Genomic DNA, 6,915 nt, shown 5'->3' on the forward strand with positions numbered 1-6,915 from the left:
GGACTGAAGTACACACATACCCTCGAGACACTGTTACCTGTAAATCTAAGTAATATTAAATCTATTCTTTCTGTAGCCATGTTAATTTAGCTTTTATTATTATCTTTTTGATAATTTGGTACCAAGATTGCTGCCATCCTCCTGTTTTATTTTTATAGTAGAATAAGCATAAAATCTAAACCAGTCTAAAAATTTCCATTTAATTCAGCAAGCATTTAGTAAGGCCCAACTATTTTCTGAGTAGTTTTACCGGCTTAAAAGTGCTTTGAGGTCAGGGAGCATGTCTTAATGTCCTTCATACTTCAATTCTAACATAGCGTGTGGTACATAGTACGCCCTTGAGTAAAATTTAATGATAAACTAATGAACTGAAGAATACAGAAGAAGTACACATTAATCGTACTTGAGTATAAAAATCTCTGCAGAGGAGATAATCCCCTGAACTAGAAACTTTACATATATTGTTTATTTTAATGTTTTTAATATCATTATGAGGTAGGCATCAATATCTTTGGTTAAAGATGGATAACAAGGCTCAGAGAGGGAGAAACTTATGCAGGTCACATAACGTTTCAATGGAAGATAAATTCGTTTAGTTTGAAATACAGTTCATACAAAAAGGCAGGATCAATGTTTGATTCTTTAATTTTCCAGCTCTCAGATTAATATTTTGACATATTAGGGGACTAATAGTTTTAACTTTTAAAATATCACTATTCATGAATTTTAACTAATATATTTGCTGTTTAAATCATTGCAGTTATTTTTCTTTTTAATGCTTTTAATTTTTCTACTTTTAGCCACTGTGTTTCTGTAATATGGTTTTGGTGTCCCTTTGACACTAACCCAGTAAGCACTCTGAGATTTTTTTTTCTTTCTTGCACAAAAAATATGCATCGGGTTCATTTTGTATGTTTCCTGACCAAGATCTAGAAATAGCTATTTTTCCAAAGAGCCTGGTTCTAGCGTAGTTGGTTTTTAGAGACCATAATCTGGGTAATTTTGATGTTTATTGTTACTGAGTTTTCATTACTTCTAGGCTATTTCAATGAGAAGGACTAGAAAATACATTTTTTAAGAAAGAAAGAAATTCTGAGTTAATATTGATATTTATAATTCAGGACTAAAAATGCAGGGTTTTTACTTAATTAAATATGTTTATCTTTTTCTTTTTAAACCACATAATTATTTCCCTTATTCTACATTGTACATATAATTGCAAAATTATAACATTATTACTAACAGTAGGCATACCATTCTTACACCTTATTTTTCACTTTAAATATATCTTGAAGATTACTCCAAATCTGTTATAGAGATACTACTCATGACTTTTTTCATAATTTGTTTTGAAATCTAAAACTACATTAAAGTTGTAGTAATAGTAAAAAAAAAATCTCTTATATTCTATTATTCCTTCACATAGATGCCCTAATTATTGACATTTTACCAAATATGCATCATTACCCATGTTTTCTTTCTCTTTCCATATAATATATACTTGTACAAGTATGTAATATATATTTTATGCTCATTATCATTTTAATTGAATAGCTTGAGAGCAAGTTGTAGGCATGATGCCCTATCACACCCAAATACTCCACTCTCTATTTTCCTTATTCTTTTTATAAGCACAATACAATTATCCAAATAGGAAATCAAAATTAATACACCACCACTATAAAACAGTTTCCATGTACATCACACCAACTATCTCAACAGTGTATCTTTTTTCTGTCTGCTCCTTGATCCAATCTAGTATTATGCACAGTTTTTAGTTGTGATGTTTCTTAACTTGCCTTTGAATAGTTCTTTTCACAGTGTTTCATGGCTCGAATTTTATAGAATACAGGCCTCTCAATTTGAAAAATGTCCCTCACTCTAGGTTTCTTCATTGTGTCTTCATGACCATTCTCAGGTCATGCATTCTTGGCAGGAATATGATAAAAGTCACATTAATTTTGGACAATGCAAATAAATTAGAATACTTAATTCCATTTACATATCTAAAGTTGTATATCAAGAATGTTCCTTTTAATTCCCATTAACTATAATCCACACAAGACACCGCTATCATTTTGATTGTTGTTTCTTATAATCAGTATTTATCTTTTTCATTGTTTTTCTGTCCTGCATTTCTGAACTTTTATTGGGTATAATTTTCTTTGGACTCAGTATAGCCCCTTTTAATTCAGGTCTACTGGTGAGATAGTCTCTCAGTTCTGTTTATTGGAAAACATCTTTAATTTTACTTTCATTCTCAAATGATATTTTTACTGAGTATAGAAGTGTAGTTCAGCAGTTATTTTTTCCAACATTTAAAAAATATCAACGGATTATTTTCTGGTTTCCATTGCTTCTGTTGGAAGGCAATACGTTAATTTTGTTGTCTTTTTGATTATCTTTTTTTTTTAAATCTTACCGTCTATAAGAAATCTTTTCCTTGATTTTCTGCAGTTTTACTAAGTTGTGAATTTCTTCCCATTTATACTTATCATGCTAAGGGTTCATAGTACCTCTCAAATCTGTGGCTTGGTGCCATTCATCAATTTTGAAAAATTTTTAGCTAATTTTGTTTCCAAATATTACTTTCTTCCTTCTCTCTCTTTTCCCTCCTGTGATTCTAACTTAAAATGCTGAAATTATTTTAAAATTATATTTAATTTGTATCTCTTTTTATATTTCCTATTTTATTGTTTATCTGAACTTTAGTCCAAATCTTTTTTTCTAATATATATCCTATTCAACATTTGCCTCTTCAGCAATGTCCAATTAATTCAGTTCTTTCTTTTTATTAATTGTATATTTCATTCCAGATTTCTATGATTCCTTTTTATATTTGCATTTCTGTGAGAAATTCTTAATTTTGTTGTATAATTTCTTGAATGTAGTATTCTTTGCTATTTTAAAATTTGAATCATAATAACACCATCGCCTTGATTTCCCTTTAGTCCATTTTTTCTCTTTGTTTTAGATTACCTCATACATTTTATAGGCCTAGTTACTTTCTTTTGTGTACTGAATACTGTTTAGGAAAAATTATCAAGCTAATTGTGTACTGAATACTGTTTAGGAAAAATTATCAAGCTTCGAATGACCTTGTAATAGGGAGTCACTTTTTTTTCCCCCCTTGGACACAGCTAGGCATGAAGTATCATAATCCAATCAGGAAATGAGATGATTCTAATCTGTGGGGGCAGATATATTTCCACTTTTCCCTTGTTACACTAAGATGAAGCCCTGGAGGAATTACCAGGGCTTATTATTATTCTTGGACCCTGAGCTTCAGAATTGGTCCACACAGTCTAATGATTCCATATACTCTGTCCTTAGCCTCTAAACAGATGTTTCAAAACAGCATTCACCTTGAGAATAAAAATTACTGCAAATGCAGTGCTCACCTCTCTGTGATTACCTACTCTCCCAGGTCTTGGATCCATAATTCCTCAATGCCTTAGTAGCTTTCTAATGCCATTAAACATAATTTTTATAATACATACCTCCAGGTTTCTAATTACTTTCAGCAGGATGTTTGGTCTAATAACCAATACTGCCATTTCCAGAATTGAAACTAGGTATCTTTTCTTTAAAATCATTTAAAAAATGCTCTTTGCTAGTATTTGGAAATATATTTTCTATATCAATCTTATGTTAATAAGCTTGGTAAGCTTTCTTAATATTTTGAATACTTTTTGTACATTCTGTTGTCTTTCCTTTGTTGATGATCATATAATCTGTGAATAAATGTGTTATTTTCTGTTTTTTCTTCCTTAATAACCTTTTACTTGTACCTTTTTATTTTTTAGATTTTCCTCTAAGGTTCAGTGTAGATACATATGATAGAGCTATGTTGAAATCTATGTATAGTATCTATATATATCACTATCACCAATTTTCAATCTACTCAAATAATCTACCACTTCACATATAGTATAAGAACCTTACAAAAGAATATTTCTATTTTTTCTCACATCCTTTATGCTATATTTGTCCTAAATTTTACTTACATATGTGTTGTAAATCTCAGAATACAAGTTTACTATTTTTACTTTAGACAATTATATTCACTAACATATTACTTTGAAAAAATTTTAGACAACAGAAAGTTGCAAAAAGAGTACAGAAAATTCCTGTATACCCTTTTCATAGCTTCTCTTAAGGTTGGTATCTAAAAGCATGGCATAATGACATGACACAAATCAGAAAACTAACATTGATTCAATACTATTTACTAATTCAAGACCTCAATCAAATTTCGCAACCATTTTTGCCTATAGGCTTCTTTTGACCCAGGAAGTTATCCAGGATCCCACATTTTATCTAGTCATCATGTTCCCTTTGTCTCTTCCAAACTATGACGGTTCCTCAGTTTTTCTTTACCTTTCAAGACATCGATACATTCGAGTTAGAATGAATAGATGATTCTTGCCTGCCAATTTATTGCTGTCATGTTTGCCTATTAGAATTTTCTGTTTTTCTCATTCTATCTACATTAATTAATTAGAATTCTGTATAAGGAAAAGCAGTCCCTTATTCATCTATCTATCTATCTATCTATCTATCTATCTATCTAATCATCTATCTGTTATCTATTATCTATCTAATTAGTTAAATAGTTATTTAGTATTTGGGGTTTTTTTTTCAATGAAAACCATACAAAATTTCTATGTAGTCAGATTTTTCAATTTTTAAATGCATTTTCTTTGGATCTTTGATTCATAGTTCAAGTCTTTTTCTACACATAGGTATTAGAAAATTTACCTGTGTTTTATTTTAGTGCTAGTAAGATTTATTTTTATATTAAAATTCCTGATTCATTCATTTCAAGTTTATTCTGATGTGTAGTATAAACTGAGAATCTAATTTTACATTATTTCCCAAATACTACCCAATTGCCTAAGCTTCATTTATTAAAAATTCTACCTTTGTCAAAGGTGGTATGAGATGTCACCTTTGACAAAATCACATGCCTTAGTTGAAATTCCGCTTTGAGCTTTATCTGTCATTTATTAATAGATATATATTAAAATCTCTCACTAAGCTAGTATTTTCATTTACTCCGTGTAATTCTGTCTCATTTTTTTAAAGCTGTGTTATTACGAGAAAACAACTTTAAATTTCTTTTTCTGGTTTGTTGAAGTTTTTTATTATGTAATGAAGTTTTCGACTGCTAATAATGCCTTTTGCTTTAAAGCATGTATGACCTAATATTAATATAGTTTTCTCAATCTTGTTTTCTTAGTATTTGGCTGGTGTGCTTTTATCCATACTTTTATTTTTACCCTTTTATGTACTTATATTTTAGGTATGGCTAGATGACTTTTTAAAATATAGTCTGATAACTGCTGTCTTTTAACTGAAAAACTTAAATTATTTTTATTGTAATTACTAGTTCACTTGGATCCTTTCTTATCAGTTGCCAGGGAATGCTGTCGACTCAAGACCACTTTAATTTATCAAAAATATGAACATTTACAAGATAGAAACAGAATAGCATTTTTTTTTTAACCATGTAAGTGATACGAATTCATCTAAACTTGCATGAGGACCTGCAAATGTTCTTTGGAGCCTTTTTTCTCCTCTACTCAGAGTCCAGGCCAATTCAGACAATTTCTCTATGTCCCTTTGTTGTAGATTCCCCCCTCCCCGCCCCACACACACTTGTCTTCCCTACTACCGAGTCACATCCCCTTTGGGGTTCTGTATTTATGAAAGGGCTTATCAAATTTTGACCAGACGTAAGGCTTTTTCTTTGTCTCTTGTGTAGTCATGAACTCTTAAGATCCTGTGTTACTGGCAGTGTGAAAACTAGATTAGACTTTCTTCTGAATTTCCCACTCACATATTCAATCACCTGGAACATGTCACAAATATTTGAAACTGAATGTTTCTTAAACTGAACATTTGCTTTGCTCTCTCACACTAGATCTTCCTCAGTCTCAATCACTGATACCACCATACATCCAGATAGTTACTGGAGCTGGCAGCTGAGAATTAATCTTGCCCTTCTCCGTTTTCATTACTGCAGCCAACTCATCAGCCAGGTATATTGATTTTACAGCCAAGTATATCTCAAAAATAATTCTCTGCATCACTCTAGAAAAAAATCACCATCATTTTTTCCATAGACTATTTTAATAGCCACCTGACTAGTCTTCTCTACAGCCCTTCTAGTCTGTCTGTTCCCCACACACAGCACACAAAATGATATTTATAAAATAAATTTGATCATGTTACTCCTTTTCAATGATTTACCATCATACTAAAAATAAAATCTAATTTCTATTTCATTTCCTACATAGCCCTGTGATACCTGGCTCCTGTATTTTTCTACAGACTAGACTCTTCCTCCTACAGACTTCAACAAAACAGATTTTTCCCAGTGCTGTCTTAAGTGCTTTACTTCCAGCTCTTTCCTTGAGAGAAAAATATTTCAAACAGCTATGGTAAGAAGGCTATATATTCTTTGCATCATTTCTGACTATCTCATCTAAAGTATATCTAGGTCTCTCCCTCTAGCCTTGCTATTTATTTCTTTTCATTAAATCCTGTTTGTTTTCTTTGTAGTGCTTATATTTTGAAGTTATATGTTGTTTGGGGAGTTGGTTTTTTAATTAAAAAAATTATTTTAAGTTGGTTTACTCCTCACTAGAGTATTAGAACCATGAGTGCAGGGATTAGTGTGTTTTGTTCACTCTCATATTCCCAGTATCTAGGATTGTGCCTTACACACAATAGCTGCTCAGTAAATGTTTCTTTTTTTAAAATCTATTTTTTAGTAATGTTTCTTAATTATCAATTGTAGCTACAGATTTCTCTAAATATTACTAGATTTCTTTTTAGAAGTCTAAATACAACTTGTGAATTTAATTCAGAATTCAAAGATACGGATTGGAGTACTGTTTCTATCAGTAG

The sequence above is a fragment of the Pteropus vampyrus genome, unplaced genomic scaffold, assembly GCF_000151845.1.
Source record: "Pteropus vampyrus isolate Shadow unplaced genomic scaffold, Pvam_2.0 Scaffold85, whole genome shotgun sequence".
NCBI lineage: Eukaryota > Metazoa > Chordata > Mammalia > Chiroptera > Pteropodidae > Pteropus > Pteropus vampyrus.